The sequence below is a fragment of the Falco cherrug genome, chromosome 5 (assembly GCF_023634085.1).
Source record: "Falco cherrug isolate bFalChe1 chromosome 5, bFalChe1.pri, whole genome shotgun sequence".
NCBI classification, from domain to species: domain Eukaryota; kingdom Metazoa; phylum Chordata; class Aves; order Falconiformes; family Falconidae; genus Falco; species Falco cherrug.
Window position 1 is genome coordinate 78006797 of NC_073701.1, and position 21474 is coordinate 78028270.

The 21474-nt window shown below is 43.6% G+C and overlaps 1 long non-coding RNA gene across 6 annotated transcripts; it reads left to right on the forward strand.

Annotated features, from left to right (window-relative positions):
- Positions 1 to 1217: 1217 nt before the first annotated feature.
- On the forward strand, positions 1218 to 12320 carry LOC102050490 (uncharacterized). 6 transcript variants are annotated; one of them, XR_008732561.1, is made up of 8 exons: positions 1218 to 2742; positions 3086 to 5340; positions 5909 to 5997; positions 6154 to 6231; positions 6314 to 6543; positions 7132 to 7338; positions 7693 to 7822; positions 8265 to 12320. It is a non-coding gene; the product is annotated as an uncharacterized LOC102050490 (long non-coding RNA). The 6 variants fall into 6 exon arrangements; XR_008732560.1 differs by lacking the exon at positions 6154 to 6231 and having other exon boundaries at positions 6434 to 6543; positions 8265 to 10642; positions 11386 to 12319; XR_008732559.1 differs by lacking the exon at positions 6154 to 6231 and having other exon boundaries at positions 3086 to 3188; positions 5231 to 5340; positions 6434 to 6543; positions 8265 to 12316.
- Positions 12321 to 21474: the final 9154 nt, after the last annotated feature.

Below are 21474 nucleotides of genomic sequence, written 5' to 3' on the forward strand. Positions count from 1 at the left end.
ATCACCAGGTGGACATCTTTCACAGTTTGATTTATCACTCTTAAATCTTGGACCGGTCTATATTCTTCTGAATTCAGCTTCCTGACTGGTAATATTGGAGCGTTATATTCTGACTGGCATTCTCTTAGTAACCCAAAATTTAGGAATTGTTCCATTAATGGATCTAATCCTTTCCTGACTTCTAATTTAACTGATTACTGTTTTCATCTTACCGGTCTGGCATTTGGTTTCAACTGGATGGTTACTGGTTCCGCTGCTGGGGATTGCCCTGGTGTTCCTGAACCCCATACAAGAGGTGTTACAGCGCTTTCGGTTTCTCCTGGTATCTTCTCTAACTTGGCTTCCTTCTGTAGCGTAAAAACTTGGGCATCCAAAGCTTTTATTTTCAGGAATTTGGATCTGGATTCTCCCTTTTTCAAATGAAATTTGTGCATTCAATTTACTTCGTATGTCCCATCCTAATAGCGGCACAGGGCAATCTGGTATGTAGGGAAATTGATGGGTTAACACCCTTTTTTTCTAATTCCAAACTTCAAAGGCTGGAAAAACAGTTGATTTTCTTTCTGCCGTGTGGCACCAATAATTGACGTGCTTTGTTTGCTCAAATTACCCTGCATGTATTCAATAATGAATAGGTAAGCTCCTGTGTCTACTAAAAAAAAATCTATTTTCTCATTCCCTGATTTTACTGTAACCAGGGGTGCTGCAGGGTTAAGTTCTAATTCTTCCCCCAGTCCCCTTCAGTCCGACTCTACTGTCATCATGTCATCAGCCCACTTCAGTATTTCCTCAAGGTCCTGCCAACCTACCTGTGGGCATTCCCTCTTCCAGTGCCCTTTCTGCTTGCAGAATGCATAGCACTCCACCAGGAAACCTTCTCCCTCTTGGGCTCAGCCCTCTAACCCTACTCATTTCCTGGGCTATGCCTGCTGCCACGATCTTACTTCAACTTTTCATTTTTCTGTTTTTTCTCTTCCACCTTTTCTCCATTATTATATACTTCCCAGGTTCTAACATTTTGCCCAATGAGTGGGCATCTGCCCCCTCTGGCCTCTGTAACTTTGATTTGATGTCTGTGCTAGATTGTCCCACAAATATGTGAACTAATGGGACAGAATCCACCTCATTTTCTGGATTCAAATCAGTATATTTTCTTGCAGCCTCCATTATTTTTATTTTTTATTTTTTATTTTTTATTTTTTATTTTTTATTTTTTATTTTTAAAAAAGAGGGATTCTCGTTCTTTCCTCAGACGACTTGCTGTCATTTAGACCAATTCTTTGATTTTGGAACAGCATTCCGAATGAATCTATGAAAATCAATCGTTGGTACTTTGAGTATGGATGTTGGGATCCCAGTTAGGGTTGTTGAAGGGAAAATGACCCCTATCCATCCTGCTTGTGCAGCTTGGATGTGCATTTGCTCTGCACCCTCTTTACTTTTAGCTATAATAATTGTTCTTTCTTCATAAGACAAGAAGTTGTTTAAAATAACTTGCTGATCTTTCCAGTCCAGATTCTGATTTTCAACTACAGCTTCCAAAACCTTCACGACTCTTCGGGGTCCTCTCAATGTACACCTGCCATCTCCTTCCAGGCTTTTAAATCTGATACTGAAAATAGCACTTTTACCGAGATTTCTGGTCCTGCTGCTTGCCTGAGGGGTGCTTATATGTTCTGAGCGTTTCCCCTAGTCCTACTTGCCACTGCACTGATGCCTTCTTCCTCACTGGAATCCTCTTGCTCATTTCTCCTTGCCTCATTGCCCCTTCCTGGGCTGACCAACATGTCAACATCCTACTCTTCTTCCTCTACCAACCTCTCTTTGTACTTGTTGCATCGCTTACTGATGCTATGCGCCGAACAACACCACTTAGGTGGTTTCCTATTTCCAGCAATCAAGCCACACTCCTTACATATATCATAATTATCCCCTAATGCAAAGAACAAATTCACATATGGCATCTCATCCCATTTTCCTTTGCGTCTACAAAATAATGTTAATTGCAATACTTTATTACAGCTTATACTTCTGTTCTTGGGCCATTTCTCCTGATCATCTATGGTATAAAAGGGCCACCAGTGATTAAAATATTGTGCTAATTTTTTTCTGAGTGGTTTAATTTCAAATTTGCTCCAATATCTTAATGTACAGCCCAGCGGAGAACCCCCTCCCAGCAGAACAGCCAGTCCCCATGTTACAAAGTTTTCAAAATCACAAATACCCAACACTTCAACAAAATCCAACAGAGACAAAAATCCAGCAAACAAAATCAGATAGAATAGTGGTTTTCATCAGAGCTAGAGCTGAGCTAAGCAAGGTGACGGAATGGTTGTTACTAAGACTGATGAGAAGCCACCCAGCCATTTCAGCCAGGACAGAACAACACCTACGTGTACGTTCCTCTGTGTTTTATCATTTTTTGAATGTCTCTTCCATACATTGGTCTTAACATTTTACAGGTTTTCAGCTCTGTTGTGTCACTCACATGCAGGCAACAGTAAAACCTATAGGCATCTGTATGGTGCATTTTGAATTTAGTGTCATTTGCAACTGGACTTAAACCGTTTAATGTTATGTTGATGTGTGGTAGTTCCATCAGAAGAATGTGAAGCAAAAGAAGATGGTGAAGACACTTGAAAGGGTTACAACCTTCAACAGAGGAAGACTGTTGAGCGCTATCAAGCTCCCTGGGAAAGTAGATTCTGTGCACAGTTTCTCTGAAGAGCTACTTTCTTGCACGTAAGTGTGGGGTTTTTTTGAAAGAAACCACACACACACACAACTTCTATTTAACTTTCTTACCTTCATTCTGCAAGTTTTCAACTGTCCTTGTTAAAAAACAGGTGTGTGGTTTTTCACTTCTACTGTGTACTGATGTAAACAACAAAAATAAACAAAAAAAATTTATTTATTTAAAATTAAATTAAAATTTAATTTTAAAATAAACTTGAAATCACTCCTTTTCAAATTAGAGATGAGTGAAAGACATCACGTCTTCTGCCTCCTTGACTCTCCTGCTTTGTCTTTAACTTGTCTGTAACATTATTCTATTTTTTTTTTTTTTGTCCATGGAAACCATAAGAGAGACTTTTTGGGCTGATCTTCACCTGTCAGACAGGGAGATTGATGCATAAGTGCTTAGCCACGAGGCTCTTGCTGCAGACGAGCCGACACGTTGGTGTGTGGTTAGTGATAGTTGTTATTTATCAATATTGCTGTCTGTCATGACACTGAATGCTTTCAAGGGGTTTTGGATTGGTGGCAATTACAGATGAATAGTATGATGATTGCCGTGGTAGTCTGAGGGTATAAAGGAAACAAATATTTGGGGGGACACACTGTACTTTGTATTAGTCATTAGCTTTTTTAAACTGCAGTATTTGGGGTCACTGATAAGATGATGATGAAGGTTGTGTATGAGATTTCCTCTGGAACTGAAGCCAGAATCTCCCTCTGAAAATCTCACACTTTTTGTCATTGAAGGGTACCAATTATTTTTTTACACCTGGAGATAATTCAGTTAGAGGGAGAGCCTGTATGGAAGTTTCAATGGGTTTTTATTTTAATCACTCAAATGGTGATTCTGGTTTCCCTCTGGAATCAATGTTTCTTTATGAAACTACCCTTAAACGGGAGAAAAGCTAAATGAAATGTTAACTGATGGATTGCAATAATAGTGATACTTCGATGTAATTTTTTAATGTAAGATTCTACTGCTCCTGTGCTTTACAGTAGTTTTGTCAGAAAGGAAACACCCATAACAGAAAATGTTATAAACAGAGGAAATTATGGAGGTTTTGTTACTTAACAAATGCTGTAGAAAAACTGTTTTAATAACCAAGCAAGTTTTCAACCCAACTCTTCTTTCAGAGACGTGTGTCTTCTGGCACACACATACCAAAGTCCTCGGGAAGGAGCAGCAGTGGTGGGCAGCCTTTATAACATTAATCCCCACTGAAAGAAGTGTCCCCTTGGGCTGTAACTTGTTGAATGGAGAAGGAAAAAAAAAATTTGAAAGATGTCAGTGTGTTTTGGGGGATTCTTCCATCACACAAATCAGGGTCAGTTCATAGTCTCCACTTATGGAAGGACTTGTTCCAAGTTTGCATTCATATGTGTGCTGCGTGGACTGGCATTAAGTGCTCGGGGTTGTTTAAGTCTTTAACTCAGTTTAATGTCTGGAGCCACCCCCTTCCTTTATTTACTCATGGACATTAAATGTAAACCAACTTGAATGAATATTTAACTCTTCAGGAAGTTTATGCTCATTTTTAAGTCTTCTGCATTTGCTCACTATCATTAGAAAAGCAAAAACCTTCTGGCTGCATCTGAAGTTGGAAAGCCCTTTTCTCTTTCTCCTTCATTCAAATCAGGTGTCTTCCACTAAACATTCAGACAGGTGAAATGAAATTCTTAGAGATTTGGTGGCTTTATATATTCTGGTCAGCAAAACTCAATCATGGTATGTCGAAATAGGACTTTATATTCCTTGCTTTCAGTAACGTTAAAAGTATTACAACTAATGAAAAGAAAATCTTTCCATGTTTTGCTGTTTTATTCATGGAAATTCATTTGGAAACAGCAGCGCATTGGCTTTTCTAGTTGATGGCTATATTTATCTGGAAATGCAGAATACCTTCCCAGCTTTAGGCTTCCTCCTCGTTTATCATGGGCAATGGGAGACCAGATCCAGTAACTTCAAGCTTTTGAAAGGGAGAATTAAATGCTTTACTATCAAATCTTGCCTTTTGTGAAAACAAGAATAAATATGCAGGGTTATCACTGAAAAAGGAACTGGTGGTTCCTGTGTTAGCCCAGCCTTGGATTCTGCGCTGACGTTTGTTCTTGTTTGGCTCTGCTGTGCTGTAAGCACCCCTGCCAGTTTGTCAGCAGTTTTGGATATTTATATATATAAAGCACCTATCACCATATTGATAACATTTTTTGGAACCACTCTTGACAGTTTTGGAAGTGTCCTTCTGGGACATGACAAGGTTTTCTCAAGGTTTTGCACATCTGCGTCGTCCCTTTTGTTTGCTGCCTTGTTGAATTGTGCAGCAACACCAAACTTCCATCTCTTCTGACTTTTCTCACACGTGAGTTGTTACCACTCTCTTCCACATGAAGCGTTTGGTTTAGGAGAGAAGAGTGGTGTGTCTAGGGATGGGGGTTGTCATAGGTACTTTTCCAGGATTTTTTTTTTCTTGTGAGACTCTTTGAATTGCAGAGGCTGGCTGTTCTATGGACCACCAAGGACTGGAAAGACGCTGGTTGCTCCTGCACTTGCTAGTGAATGTAGCCAAGGTGCCAAGAGAATTGCCTTTTTCATGAGAAAAGGTACTGACTGCCTGAATGAGTGGGCAGGGGAATCTGAACGTCAGCTTCGTTTATTATTTGATCAGGTAAAGTTGAAACATGCCATGTGTTCTGTCCGAATTGTAACTGTGATTTTCTGCGGTCAGTATTTTTAAGAAGAACTCACTCTTGGTTTTTGCTATTTTGTCAGTTTCTTCCACTGAAACGGGATTGCCAGTGTTTCCTTTTTCAGCAGATTGTTTAGGGGCTTGACATCTTGAGATGGGTTGGGAAAGATTAGTAAAACAAATGAGAAAAAGTTGCAAAGCAAACCCCATCACCAACTCAAAACAAAACCCCAAACAGCCACAAAAAAGGTTTCAGGAGGCAAGAACCAGTGGCTTTAGATGAGAGGGAAGGAGATGCAGGCTGAAAGCATGGTCATTTAAATTCTCAATGCAAGCTTGCCTCCAGAACCAGTAATTGAATGCCTGATGCTAGTCTGAAAACTTGAGTTCCAGTAACTTTCCAACCATAATGTTTTTCGTGCATTTTCACTTTAAAATAGTGCTGGTTTACTTCTGTCAACATACCTGTGTTTTCATTCTAGGCCTACCAGATGCAACCTTCACTTATGTTCCTGGATGAGAGAGATGGTATTGCTCCCGTGCGATCCAGTGAACAAGACCAAATTCACAGGTAGTACATTCTCTTGTATCTACGTAGAGGTTACTTGATCTTTGTGAAAAGATCACAAACTTCAAGTGATTTTTAAACAACAGTTGAAAACAATTCCCTACGCTTGATATCAGCACAAGGTCTGTGTTACCTTCTCTGTTTCTTTATGTCTTAAAGTGAATGTTTCACTAAGCGGCATCTCATGAATAAAAGCTTGTCCTGTTTGAGCGATCATTGGAGAAGGTCATGTGGAATGTAACACAGTGTTCTAAACCAGTGAATGACAATTACTTTTTTTCTGTTAGCTCGATCATATCTATGTTCCTGGCACATATAGATGGCGTAGGGAGCAGAGGAGACACTGTGGTCATTGGGGCCACCGATGGGCTGGATGCTGTAGATCCTGCTTTACGAAAACCCGGGCACTTTGATCAAGAGCTCCTCTTTGTTTTGCCAGATGAAGAGGTCAGAACTTAAACCCCACTTTCATGCTAACGTGGCAAAGTCCGTCTTTACAACCAAACGATGTATCAACACAGTATCACGGAGCAGTTCAAGTTGAAATTGGTATTCTACAATAGGGCAAAATCTGGAGAGATTGCATTGTACTGGGGAGGGCAGTTGTGGTGCTGAACAGATATGATGAGGATGATTTTAACAGGTGGTTCTAGAATTAGTTGTGATTTCACAGTGACCATCCCAGAAAATGGCATGCTGCTAGTCACAGAGGTGTTGAAGAAAGAATGAGTGTGTGAATATTCATGAAAGTTCACGTTTGCTTCTTCTTGAAGTGCTCTTGCTCTCAGTTCTTGGTTCAGGAATGGGCAGTGGAAGTGTCTGTGTTGGACCGTTCCCAGGCTGGGAATCCCAAGGGATGCCTCTAAGTTTTTTGGGATCTGACATTATTACTGGAACTTATTAACAGGGACTTGCACACTGCACAGGTGCAGGGCTCGGGAAGCTGTTGGTTCAATGGCAATAGCTAAGAAATGAAAAAAACAGGTATATAACAACCTGTAACCACCAAAAAATATTGGGGTAGGGGATGGGTGGGGTAGAGTGGTGATGGTGGGGAGATAGCACGCAGAACAGGAACCCTGCTTTTGTGTTTTTTCTCTGGCTATGACTGATATTTCTTTTTCTTTTTGGAAAAAGGGTGAAATGCTTGGATTGGATTGAAGGTGAAAGTGCACTGAAGAGTGTATCTGACATAAATGATGGTTGTCTCCAGTTTTGATCTGCTTTCAGCAACAGGAGAGGCAGATCTAACACTGATTCCTTACTGGGGAAGAATTCTAGAAATCTGCCATCGTTAACCTGTGTGCCAGGAAATACCGAACTGAAAGTCTTGCTAAGTCAGAGGTGAGGATGGGCAGTGTTCAGCATTTTGCTAAATAGGAGAGAATTTTCTCTGACGAAAAATATCTGGTTACAGATAAGTTGTTTTCCGTAAGTTTTTTCAGCTACATCTTGTTCCTCATTAGGTCTAATCCTTGTTTTATGGAATCTATAAATGCCTTTTCTCACACTGCAGCCCCCCAGAAAGAGTTTAATGTAACAAGTTGGGAATGATTGTGTTTCCTGCTTCAAAAAGCAAAGAGCATCTCAACTGAACTTTCAAATACTGACAAGTTTAGCAGATAAGAAAAGTGTTTGTATTAGTGTGAGGGTTTGGGGTGGGGGTTGTAATTTTTTTTTTTTAATTTTGTTTTAAAGAGAACTCTTGGGACGGGCTAAAATGCAACCACTTTGCGGGCTAGGAAAGGGATTTTCAAGATTCACACCCGAGACTGGACCCCTAAGCCACCAGTCACATTTCTGGATGCAGAAGCTGAACAATGTGTTGGTAAGTTGGAAAACAGAGTGGGAAACAGAAAACTGCACGTGACTGAGTCCTAAAGCATCTGGTCTTGCTCCAGGCAGTTCCTAAGCTCTTGTGCCTTGCTGCAGAGGGAGGCAGGGAGGCAGCTGGCACATCTTGGGAGAAAGGAAAATTTGATGCTTCTTTTCAGTTTCTTTTCATCTCTCAGGACGTCAGGTGGGGTTTGGGCATCTTCCTCGGCAGCCAAGTTTTAACTGGGAGGCTGCTTCGTAAGTGCAGGATGTCAGGCTGCGAGCCATGTAACAAAACTGCTCTGCAGTGCCGTAACTCTTTTTCAGTTCTCTCTTATCCTGTTAAATTTTTGGTTGCGTGCAAAATCTTTCAGTGCTGTACTTTAGAAACCTTGGCCTCGACTTCTGTGTTGCCTAAGATGGACCTAACATTTGATTCTTGGTTTGTTTTTTAGGAATATGGTCGGTGCTGTTATTAAATCCTTATGTGCTGAAGCTGCGAGCTGTGCTTTGCCTCACCACTATCCTCAGATATACAAAACCAGGGAGAAACTGCAGTTGGATATTGCTTCTGTTAACGTAACAGCAAAGAGTTTTGTCCTGGCTGTGCAGAAAACTGTTCCAGATTCACAGAGGGCTGTGGTTTCACCTGGGCGAGCGTGGTCACCTGTTGTAAACCCACTGCTTGAGAAGACACCAGCAAGAATTTTGCAGGCCTTGCAGGGAGTCTTTCCCCACGCCGAGCTTGTGCTAAAGAAGGACCAACGGCAAGGTACAACACCACCACGGACTTCCTTAAAATTCTGCCAAAGCAAAACCTTTGGATTTGTGCAATCAACACACTCAGACTTCTCAGCCCTAGTGACAGTAGGATTTTATAACGTACGTGTACAGCGCTGGCTGGAAGCTGAGAGTGACCCGCAGTACGCAGTAGGGAGCTCTGCATTCTCTACTTGAGCACCCTGTTTTGGACAGTAGCTAACATCGTATTTATCATTGGTAGAGGTGGATCTAAGGTTGAATGTATGAGGCACCTCAATACTGAAATGGGGGGAGAAGGGTGTTTTTACATCAGTGCTTCTAATTGCTGCCTGAAGCCTGTCAGGACCACAGCACAAGTGGCTGAAGCTAAATCCTGGCTTAGCTATTGTGACTTTTAACCATAGTCTCTGAATTGATGTGTTTGTGGATCACACTGCACACTTGCACATGAGATCTGAATGTTTTAGGAGTGTATCGTTCGGGACTGGGCTTGCACAGCATATGTGAGCTCACGCTCCTGACTGCGGCAGCCCTTCCAAGACTGAATCTGTCATTTGTTGAGAACAAATTAATGGAGCAGCTCACTCAATTCCTGATTAATGGAGGTCCGTAAATAGTTATGGTGCTAATCTCTGAAGAATATCCTACCAGTATTACTCCCAGCAGAACTGGTAGATGGTTTGTGTTGGTAAAACAGAGGCAGAAAGCCACCACCAACATAAAAGCAGGGACACTGGGGGACTGCTCATTTCACCCCCTCTCTTTTTCCCATTATCTCTTCCTGTGGTGATCTTTGAGGAGCCTGATCTAGAAGATGTGTTGGTCTGTGTATTTTTGACTCACTAGTCCTAGACTACTGCTGTGTTTTTCTTAACTGGGAACATTAAACCTAAACAGATTTAGTGGTGTTTTCCTTTTTGCTTTTAGGCAGGAAATCCATTTTGTTGCTTGGCATCCCTCTATTAACATATTTTGACCTTAAGCAGCAGCATTTGAGAGCTGTACACAAGTAAGCACAGGCACATGACACGACTGAAGGCACATTTGTCACATAGGAGGGACAATTCCTTTTTTGTGATGTGGTGGTTGCGTCTATGGTTGTATACCTGCCACGTCTAGTCACTGCCCACATATCCCACATGAGCATCCCTTCTTGTGACAGGAACTCTCTGGATCTTGATAATCTGGAAGGGTGCACGGAGAGATTTGTCATGTGAAAGGACTGTTGCCACTTCCCTCATGCAGTAGATGCACGTTGTCTTCTGCGATTGAGGCAATGGCTTGTGGTCTTCCAAAGCATGTCATCTGGTCTGATGGATCCTCTGGTAACGAGAGGCTGGGAGTGACTCAGCTCTTCAGGCAGGCTAAAGACTGGTCATCTCTTCTGAAATGTCCTGGAAATTATGAATTGTGACCAGGTTTCTTTTACAACATCAGCCCTCCTCTTTCCACATAGGTCTTTCTTTGTGCAGGCTGTGCTCCAGGCTGACTTGGCTATGTGTCCCCTCTGAACTGAAAATGGTGGAGTTTCAGTCGTGTAGCCATTTATCCAGACCAATAATGCATCTTGCTGAAGGGTTAGTCTCGTTTTTCCAGGCACAACACTACACCGGCTGAATTGTGAGGCTTTTTAGGAGGTACCTTGCACCTAAGTGGTTTGGAAATGAAGAGAGATTCAGGTCTACTTCTGCCTGCATAGAAATGTCTGTATTGGAGCCAGAGTGAAAATGTTACCTTATTGTGAAGGAGTTGTTCTTTTGTTGGTTTGGTTTGATCTTTTGGCTTCACATGCTTGTTTTCCGTAAGGTAGTTTGACCGATACGTAATTCTTTCTTAGCCTCTTCTACATGGTCTGGTTTTCCTCCCCAAGCTTTCATGTTCCCAGTTGGTGCGAGAAGCTCAAATGACAGCACCAAGTATAATTTATATCCCACATATCCATTTGTGGTGGGAGGCTGTTGGAGCTCCATTGAAAGCTGCTTTTACAATGCTACTGTGGAACATTTCGGCATTTGCTCCAGTTTTGCTGCTTGCAACATCTGGTGTGTGTCACGCAGATCTCCCAGAAGAGGTATTTCTCTCAATACTTTTCTTACTTTTTTATACGATTCCTGTTAATTTACCGATCCTTTAAGCATTGGAGTACTGTGCACTCTGAAGCAAATTCCTACTGTTATTCCTCAGGCACCCTAGCTTAGACAAAACAACGCTGAAAACATTTGGCTCAAGTGTTTTCCGAGGCAACAGACTGATTTTGTCCCAACTTGTTCTCCCTCGCCACACACTCATGCTGCTTAGACGGCTGTATAAACTTACTTCAGGCAGTCATTCCAGTGACTTCAAGATGGTTAGGTGTGTACTTCATTAAGAATATACGGTGCTTGAAATGTAAATGGGAAAAAAGAGACTTTTACTGGAAAAGGAAGGTGATCACACTGTTAGTGATGCAATGTAGTTACAAATTTAAATTCTTTAATAAAAATTTTAATTTCTTTCTCCATAGAGGTGAAAACTTTATAAATTCCATTTAAGTAACTTGGAAATGAATTTTACCTTGTATTCCTTAACAACACTCAGTAAGAGTACATGCCTAGCTTTCTAGGCATCTGAGAGTGTGCATTTAAGGAAGGTGTTCAAAACCCGAAGTTGCTGCTCTGATTATTTTTTGTCAGTTACTGCGGGGGAGGAGAAGGGGCTTACCTAGATGCATTTATCAACTGCTTTGAAAGAGCTTAACATTCTACAGAGGTTTTTAGATTGTTAATAAGTTCCTTCTAAAATAAGTACTAAAATTCCTTCCGTCCCTTTTGGTAGTACAGATTGATAAAACAAAGCAAACCTTGGAATTCTGCAACTTCAGGCACCTCATGCGAATTAATAAAACATGAAAACAAATGCCAAATGACCACCTTAACAAAAAGCCTGCCCTTGACTGCTGAACTCTGCTTGTTCCCTCTATAGCTGCCATAAAGCTTCAAACTGAAGGACAGAAAGCTGGGTAAATAACAGATAAGTAATCTTGGAGGTGGTGAATGCCACCACTTTATCAGTGTATCACACGGTCCCTCCACTGAGCTTTAAATCTAGAGGTGTTCCTTAGAGAAGGTAATTTAATTTGCTGTGCTAACCTGGGAACACCTAGCCTTTTAAGGACAAGAAGACAACTTTTAACAGTCTGTCTTACCAGATGGTTCTTGAGTTGAATTTGGAGAGGTGCTCATCTTTTCGGAATAGAATATAAATTTCTGTGGCCTTACAGCTGGTGTGTCTTTTCTCCTCATGTTTCAGGTAGAAGAATTCTTTGTTGACTATTATGATACAGTTTTCAAAATCCAGTTGCCTAATAAGGAAGAAAGAAGGAATTTTTTTGAGGCCTTAGTTGTAAATCAAGCTGTTCAACCTCCTGCGCCAAAAGAGAAAGCAGGTGAGGATAACCTCCTCTACATCGAAAACTTTGCTAACTGTAAGAGAACAGCTATCCAGAGTTTGCTTTGGTGGCCATTTTCTATCAAGAATTTCTCATATGCTTGTGCCTGAGTGCCATACATTGAAAGTTTCTGATTAAACGAAGCTTGGTGGCCCTTGGAAGTACTGCCTGTCGCCCTGCTGCCTGAGCCTTGACAGCGGACTGAGGAAGAAATAAGAGCGCCAGAGGAGCAGGAGGGGGATACGTTGCGTGGAGTTAGGATTTTCTAAAGGGATGTGACCGTTAGACTTGTCGTTGAGAGGCATTTCAGAGCATTTGCAAAGGCTGCTGGCCCAGAGGAGGTCAATGTCGATCTCTAAGACCATTTTATCTGTGGGCCTTCATAATTTCCCTCTGTGTCTATTTCTCAGGGTTTGTGTGCTTTTCGTAGGAAGCTTTCTCTTGGCTTTTAGCACCAGGAAGTGAATTTGCTTTTACTTTTGGCGATTCCTAGAGGCTCTCAAATGTGTGTTGCTTGAGTATTCACTGAAAGCCCCAGGTTCCTTCTGAAAACATTTATTGAATGTTTATTGTGTGAAACGTGGGAATATTCCAGTTGGAAGGGACCTACAGCGATCCTCTCGTTCCGCTGCCAGTTAGACCAAATGCCAGCACCGCTGGCTCATGGCAAGGCCTTGACGTGTAGGCATGTGGCAGGCCCGAAAAGCAGAGAGATCTCTCTTTCTAATTAGAAACGGTATCTCTAGGATTGTTCTCATAAAGCCTAGAGCTCTTGAGTTGACTGACAATGGTTTCTGTGAGAAGAGGAGTAGAAGCAGCAGTTGTCAACGTAAATGTTAAGAGTCTATTCTCTGTTTCACCGGGGGCTGCTCCTCAGCATAAGATCAGCCATAAGGCCTGTGTGCTTTCTTCCTTGTCCCGTACACTTTGGATGTCTCCTTTTCTCATTTAATGTATGGAATAAGCCTAAGCCAGGGCCGTGTACTTCAGTCAGCTGAAATGTTGATAGAGCTTTGCAGTTCAGCAAAGTCCTGCTCCCCTCAGCGTCCACTGACTTGTCTTTCCCTTTACTTCCACTTTCTGAGGCGGGAATAATCTAGAGAAGCAGAGATGTCCTCATCTGAACCAGCCATGAGGCTCCTTTCACGGTCCGAGTAAAGAAACTGGCACCTCTGGCTCCAGCTACCTCACCTCATTCATGTTGGCCATGGAAGATGTGTTTCCCGACCTAAATGACTTTGGAGTTTGACCGTGCAGTGCTGTAATCGCAACGGGACTGTATTCTTTTCCTGCTGTTGCCCTCCTGTTTTCTCGAGTGCTTCTTGTGTGTGTGTGTGTTGGGGTGTGTGTGTGTGCGCCTGAGTTTCTGATTTTTAGGGAGCTGTGACTTTTCCCAGGAAGAAAGAAAGTCAAAGCAAACATTTCTCAGTCAAAAAAATAACAGCAACAGTTGTGTCTCTGTCATGGCAAAGAGAGACCGTGTTACAGGTACAGGAGACTTCACTGATCCTGTACTCCAGAGAAACAGAACCCCTGACTTCAGAAATGTGTGTCATTCCAGGTTGGTGGGGACACTGTATGGCTCGCGCATGACGTTCTCGGGTAGAAGAGCAACAGCGGATGGGTGTGGAGAAAGCAATGGGGATTCTCACACAGCCAGTGATTGTGGATTCCTATGGGGTCAAGGTAAGTCCAATTTCAATTTTGTTAATCCTGAAGTAGGCTGTTTTCTTGCTACAGGTACAGTTGTCAATGGAGCCAGACGTTAAGCAATGCCAACTAAAACTGGGAAGGATACGTAGCTTGTGAAAGAATTCCACCCGGGGTGGACTAGGTTGTGTTTCCACACCTGGTGTAGACTGCTGTTCTTGCTTTTGGTGAACTAAACTTGAGGAGGCTGCGTTCTCTTCCTAATTTCCAGTTGAAAAGGGCTTGTTGAATTCTCAAATAGCCCACTCACAACCTGCCAGTACTGTTGGCAGGTAATGTCCTAACAGTTCCTATGACGGATTTGGGGAGGGGTGTTTGCATTGACACGCATGTGTTCACATCATCGCTTTGCCATTTATTGCCACTTCAAATGAGCCCATCCTCTGTGCGTGAGTGGGTAGAGCCCTGCTCCTTTGTGGCTCATTCCTAACGCAATGACTGGGGATGTGGTACGTACCGAAGCATTGTGGATAGTCAGAGGCCATGTTGCTGATGGAGTCGCAGGTGAACCTGAACAAATACCACCAGGACAGGAATTTCTTTTCAAGTTCAATTGCATTATCCCAGATTTCCTTTCAAATTGCAGTGGGCAAGGACCTTTCACCACCTTCTCTGGTAACTGCAGCTGTCATCGGTTGTATCCACACTTGAGCTTGGGTACAACAAAGAGTGAAAGAAGCATTACCTTGGACTACACCAAGTGCATCTACCATCAACTGCTGGTCTTTTTGATCAGTTCCCTCCCACTGAGGCAACAGGTCCGACAAAAGCCATTGATTAGTTCCTAAAGCAAAAAGGGAAGATCATAAAGGATGTTATAAATTTGTGCAAATCACTGGTTACTGTAACTAATTTGTTCATGAAGACTTCTGAGTCTGTGCTATTTAGAACTCCCAATGCTGTTCCCAGGATACCAGTCCCATCTCTTTTTGCTTGTTTTGGGGGGAAGAGGGTTTGTTTATGCAGCCGTGCCATCCATCACTTTTAAGAGCACTTCAGGAATGGTGCACGAGCTATTCTATGGACTGCAGAAATGTTAGTTAGCATTGATAATTCTACTCTTTTGAGGGACCATGGTGGGTTAAACAACAGCCGCTGTTGGCCTGTGTACTGGATCATATATAGTCCAATGTTAGATATTGGTGGAGACAAAATGTCTTTCGCTGGTAAAACGACATCACAGATCTACCTTTCAAGGGTGATATCCTTTGAACCTAAGGCTGCAAATGATCAAATACAACAAAAATGTGTTATGGTCACGATGAGCGACAGGCTGCTTCATCCATCCATGTGCGGTTTATCCCGAGTTCCTGTAAAAAAGGACAGAAAAGGAAATGTGCTCGGTTGGAAGTACAAACGGCAGAATTAATTAAGAGGAGGAAGAAACCCACTGAGTAGTGATTCGGGGTCTTTTTCCTGAGCAATCTCTTGCTTCCCTGGCGTAGAGATTTTTAGGCATGACTAGTACCATTGGTCATATTTCAGTTTGGGACATCTTTACTGACACCGGTTGTCCAGCATCAAACCCAGTACGTTGATTTACGTTGCCTCTCAGACTCTTCTTCAAGCACAGATGGCACGTTCTCCACTCAAGAAGTGAAGTATAGACACATTACTCTCTTTTTAATTACTCTGGATTAATTTTTTTCCTTTCCTCCAAATTTCTGACAATTCCATCCAGAAGAGTGATGAAGAGAGGTTACCTTTATGGGGTGCTGTGCATTTATCAAGGTGTGTGTATTTGAATTCACGATGTCAAGTTGAGCTTTGTATGTAAATGCAAATTACACAGTGCAGCAGGGCAGAACTAAACCTCAGAGAATGATGATGACCGAAATGCATCATAAGGGCTGACATGATTTTCAGAAGGAAAGACTACGGAAACTGTTCTTGAGTTAAACATACGATTCCTAAAACCACGGCACGTGATAGCTCGTGTCTACATTCATGCCGCAAGTATTGGACAAAATGCATGCAGAAAAGGCTGGGGTAAGGAATATATTTTAAGCTAAAGGTGTTACACTATGCATAATACAGATTGTGGTCAAGAACGCGTAATACATAAATCGCAATTAAGCATTAAATTTGTCTCAGAAAATAATATGCTCTTTCATGTCGCAACAAAATTACTACATTAAAACACACATTATTCCTCTTCAACTGAGCAAATCCTGATGGTTGATTCTCTGTGTGAGTTTTTAAAGAATGGATAAACTGCTTCGGAGAATGCACAGTCTTGAAACGTGAACATCACAGACATGTTGGTGACATTGAAAAAAGTCAGAGTTTTCTCTTCACAGTTAAGGAAAACCCCAACTTTCCTGGGATTTTCCTGCACCTCTAACTGTGTCCATGGATCGGTTCTTGCCCAGCAAAATTTAACACTTAAGCCCAGAGCCCAGAATCCTTCTTTAGGTGACAGAGTTATTCTTCCTTTCCTTGGGGCGGATTTCCTGGCTACTCCCAGGTCCCAGTCACTGCATTTTCCCACATCCACCTCCCAGTAATGCTTGCCGGAGGAGAAACCTTCTGAGCCCAGCACGCAGACAGAGGAATCAAAACTGCCCTCATGGAGAGTCACTTTCTGGACCTGTGATTGATACGTGAAACTCTTCTTGTCCCCAGCAATAGACAAGTATGGATGGGCTGTGTCCCAATCAACCACGATGTCATCTGTAAAAAACAGGTATTTGGGGCTTTCTAAACACTTTTCTAAAGAGAAGAGAAGGAAAGGGTGCTGCACTGCAATTCATTCTGAAAATCTGCCTACAACGTCATTCTGAAAATCTGCCTGTAATGGTCTGGAAAGACCTCTTACCCCCAGGGAAGGACTGCTCTCAGGCATACGCATTACACTTTCACTCTCAACTATGTCACAGCCCAGTGAAATACCTATGCACCACTGCAATAAAAGGCATTTGTAGACTCACGGTCCAGCCCATGCTCAGCACTGCTTCTGCAGTAGTCACAGATGTCACGCCATTGAGTACAGACATGAGTAAGTGCAGCGTTTTACCTGTATAGCCACGAGCCTTTATGAATTCTGAAAGCAAATAGGAGAGACAAAAAGGAAAAAAACCAAGGGTGAGAGAAAGCAAATTCAAAACATTGACTGGAAAAAATTTCCAACTCCAAGCTGAGACATCCCAGGCTGAGACTAAACTCTGCAGGTTAACGGATGCTCAGATTCCCTCTTGCCCTCTCCAGCGCTGTGATTACCTGTGGGGGCTGGAGAAGGATCTGAGGCTGGGCTGAGTTTCCCGCCTGGGGACTACTTTCTCTCTCAGGTCCCACTCTGCCGCCTTGCCAGTGTTTTGGGTGGATGTCCCACCTGCCACGCTGCACATTTCACAGCATGTGAGACCCCTGGTCAGCACCCCGGAATGTCCAGAGACACAGAAAGGGACCAGTCCCCTTTGTGACACTCCGCGGAATAAATGTCAGCCACTTCTTGTGGATTTCTCGGGTGGGGTTGGATACAAAGGAAGAGCTTGGGGGAATTGTCAGTAACCCTCTGAAGAGAGGAGGCACTGCGCTTCCCAGAGAGTTTCTGGGTACGTGCAGCCGTGGCAGCTTTGTACCTGAGAGGGTGGGCAGGGAAGGAAGGCAGGGGAGATGTGGCAGGCAGAGAGTCTGCTCTACAAACCAAGCTGCTGAGAAGTCAGATCGGACCCAGTAAACGTTAAATAATCGAAAGAGCCGAATCAGCTGAGCTTGTGCATTTCTGTATGGATGTGAAAAGACGACCCAGCAGGGCAGGATCGTGAAGTCCTGACACGTGAGCTTAAGGGGTTAGCTCCAAGGCAGGCATTGATGCTCCCTAAAGTTGCATCTGACATGCTTCTGATTCTGGCAGGGATGTCTTCCCTACCCCATCATCATGCACCATCCGTGAGCCCCCACGTCTGGTTGGTGGCCCAGGCTCTGCAGCCCCATCAGCCCCATCACAGCCTTCCCTCAAGGTACCCTTCCCTCACTCTCCGACCAACACCAAAGGCTCCACCAGCCACAACACCACAAGCAACACCCTGTGAAAACCCCTTAAATGGCAGAATTGGGTAGCGTGCAAGGCTGCTGTGCACGTGAGGGCTTGGCAGAACGAAGGGAGAGCAATCAGGGCTTCCCAGGCACGAGCTGCTGCCAGGCGTGGGGACAGGGGCTCCCTTGCTTCTAGACACAGCAGCACCCAGTGCCTGAACAGGTTCAGGTCCACTGTCCTCTGTCAGGGGAGACCTAATAAGGTTTTCCAAGCCAGTCCTGTCTGGATGTCTCCATACCAAGAAATGATGAAAAATTCCTCTGGCATGCGGGATAGTTCATGATCATTTGGAGATACTCATCATGTGGCCATGACTGGGATTTTTGCCACCAGCCATAAACGTCCACTTTCCTTCAATGGAGCCCAGCCAGTAACAGGCCCCCCTAGACCCTGGAATATACTGCCAGCCCTGCAAATGTATGTAGGGTATGAAGAGTCAGGGTCCTCCTGTATAGGAGAAACATTGCACTGTCAAGTCCCTGTTAATGAGCTCATGTCACAGGCAGGGAAGATCTCTAAATCCTGATATTTCACACTTCAATATTCTTCCTTAGGTTTGCTTAAATGCAAAGACACCTGAAACAGTAACCCCACTGCAGCTGTTGTGTGACTTGCACACAAAGTGTGAAGAGGCGAAGTGCAGCCCACCACTAGCTCTGGAAATGAATCTTCACTGCCAAGAAGGACTGGTTCGTGGGATCTCTGGCAGGGGGAAGTAGCTCACCTCCTAAAATAAGGAGGAAAAGATGGTCGGGAACCCAGAAGACGTTACTTTTTTTTCTGAAAAATGGAGAAAAATAATTAAAAAAGCACATGCATACATGGCCTTGGAGTCACATAATCTGCAGCATTTGAATATAGCTAGCAAAACAACACTTTCAGCCAAATAATTCATCTGGAAATGTGATGAGGAACACAATTATTACAAAAGGAAGATAAAAGGAGACATTTATAGTTGCATTCTGCCTGAAAGGTGATGTTGAGCAGCAAGGCTAAGGCTGAGATGCCCTCCAAAATTTCTTCTCAATGAAAGCTTCGAAGGTCAGTTTGTCTTAAGCTAAAGTATTTTTACAGTACCACTTAGAAAAATATTGCTTACTTCAGAGCTGTTAGCCTCTTGAATAAATTTAGAGACCAAGTGCAAAGCCAAAAATCAGTTTAAAAGTTCCCAAGAAAAAAAACCAATCCCAAACTTCCCGGTTTATGCCAAATCTGGTTTTCAGTGTGTGTCCATGGAAATCTCTTAGACACCATGCAGTGAATTTAAATGATAAGGGGTAATGCTTTTAGACTAAATGAGGCTAGATTCAGATTAGATATAAGGAAGAAATGTTTGATGGTGATGGTAGTGAAACACTGAAACAGGTTGCCGTGTTGGTAGGAGGTGGTCGATGCCCCATCCCTGGTAATGTTGAAGGTCAGGTGTGATGGGGCTCTGAGCAACCTGATCTAGTTGAAGATGTCCCTGCCCACTGCAGGGGGGGTTGACTAGATCACATTTAAAGGTCCCCTCCAACTGAAACTATTCATAAAACGCTAACCTCTGCTTCCTTTCTGTAGATTTCTGGGAAGCCAGATGCCACCCAGGTAAGCAGGCAGGAGGAGGGCGGTGAAAATGCAATGGCCAGATGTCCAAGCTACCTTGAAACGGCAACACCAGTCACCCTGAAATTACAATGGCATGATGTTAGAGATACACCAACTAAGCTGGAGTCACAGGAACATGCTGGGCTTGGTTAACAGGAAAAGAGGCTGTAATGCAGCTCTTGGGAAGACCGAGAAAAGGAGTTGCTGATAGGTATCGGATGCGGGGGTGGGATGTGGACACAGTTCTGGAGAGGACGCAGCAATGCATGGAGCAGAGGAGATTTATTGTAAAGTGTGTGGACTTGCACCCCAGAAGAGGACATGGCTGTGAGAGCTCCAAGGTGACTCTCGGTTCACCAGTGATTGCATGACCTGTTCCAGGGAATGTATAAATTACTTGTTGAATCATGCCAGGACTGCTCAGAGCCTGGAACGCTTCAGCCCATAACCCCATGTGGAGAGAGGTCCCTGAGCCATGCTGCTCATCAGATGATTCCCATTTCCCCTCCAGTTCCTGTTATGGTGAATCCTGATGGCCGAGTCCTGGAGCTGCGAGTGCCTGTGGCTCCAGGTATGCAGAGGGAGATGTCTGAACTCTGTACTCTGTGGAGACCTGTTGCTACAGGTCCTCCTAAAAAGCCTGTCCCCATCTTTCTTAGAAGCCCCCTTTAAGTACTGAAAGGCTGCAATAAGGTTTCCCTGGAGCCTTCTCCAGGCTGAACAACCCCAACTTTCAGCCTGTCTTCACAGGAGATGTCTTCCACCCCCCTGATCATTTTTGTGGCCTCCTCTGGACCTGCTGCAACAGGTCCATGTGTTTCCTTTGCTGAGGACTCCAGGGCTGGATGCAGTACTGTGGCAAATGCTCTCATTAGCATTTCCTGTAGGAAACTGGAGTGCACACAGAGATGTGAATGCAAGGAAAAGGAGCTATCCTAATCTGGTACAAATCAGTAAATTAGAAAATGCTCTGAACTGCGACGAGCGAGGGGAAGCACACGGCCGACTCAATATGAGTGATAAAGCAAGCTTCGATTTATTACGGCGCGATTATGTCTTATATACAGTTCCAGTTAATTATGCCTACTAGTCATCTGCTGATTGGCTAAGCTCTAAAGGGTTACATTTTCATACGTCCTCCTACTTGCGGTTTCTGCGGATAGCTAGCTACATATTTTTTTTTCCTCTCTTGTCTACGCGAATTCCTCAAAGTTATTTACAACATTAGGCACAAGGTCAGTGTTTTTCTCAGCTTCCTTATCAGCATGCCTCAGCATAGCTGCAAGGCCTGCTTCAGCTAACTTATGTTAACTTTGTTTCACAAAGATCTTTAAGGGAGTCATGGCCATGATCACACAGCCATTCTGCAACACTCAACCAGGATGTTCTTTCAAGAGCAAGTTCCATAACCTCCCACTGCAAAGGCTGGTTTACCAGGCAGAGACTGATGGGAAAAGAGGGCTGGAGAGGGAGATAGCCTGAAACAGTAATCTGTTCACATCTCTGTAGGTCCATACGAGCAAGCATGTGCAAGCAGTTTTGTAACTAGAGGCCTCTCACATCTTCTGCCATCCTTCCCCCCTACCACTTCTCCTAAGAATGTAGTGTAACTTCAGGGACATGCTGCTGAAAATCCTGCACTCAGTTGAAAAATTACTCCAAAACAGAGAAAGGAAGCAGCCGCTTGCCCACTCCTCACCACCGCGTTAGGATGGGGCAGAGGATTGTTAGTGTAAAAGCGACAAAAGTTGTGGGCTGAGGTAAAGACAGTTTAATGGGTAAAGCAAAAGCTGCACACGCAAGCAAAGCAGCTCAAGGAATCCATTCACTACTTCCCATCAGCCGGCAGGTGCCCAGCCATCGCCGGGAAAGCAGGGCTCCGCCACCGCTATCGGCCTCGTGGCTCAGAACTTGCTGCTGCCTGGGCAGGAGGAGGGAAACAGTTTAGGGTCTGTGTCCCACCTGTGATCTGAACTTCCTCTCTCCCTCTCCCCCCAACCTAAATAAGCCTGGGGGAATTGAATCGTAAGGCTTTGCACTTTGAAGTTCTAAAGTGCGCAATTTCTAAATTTCCTGCTGCAGCTGTGTCCCGTATATTCCTGCTTGTAACTTCAAATCATCCTGGTGAGTAACAGGCTCA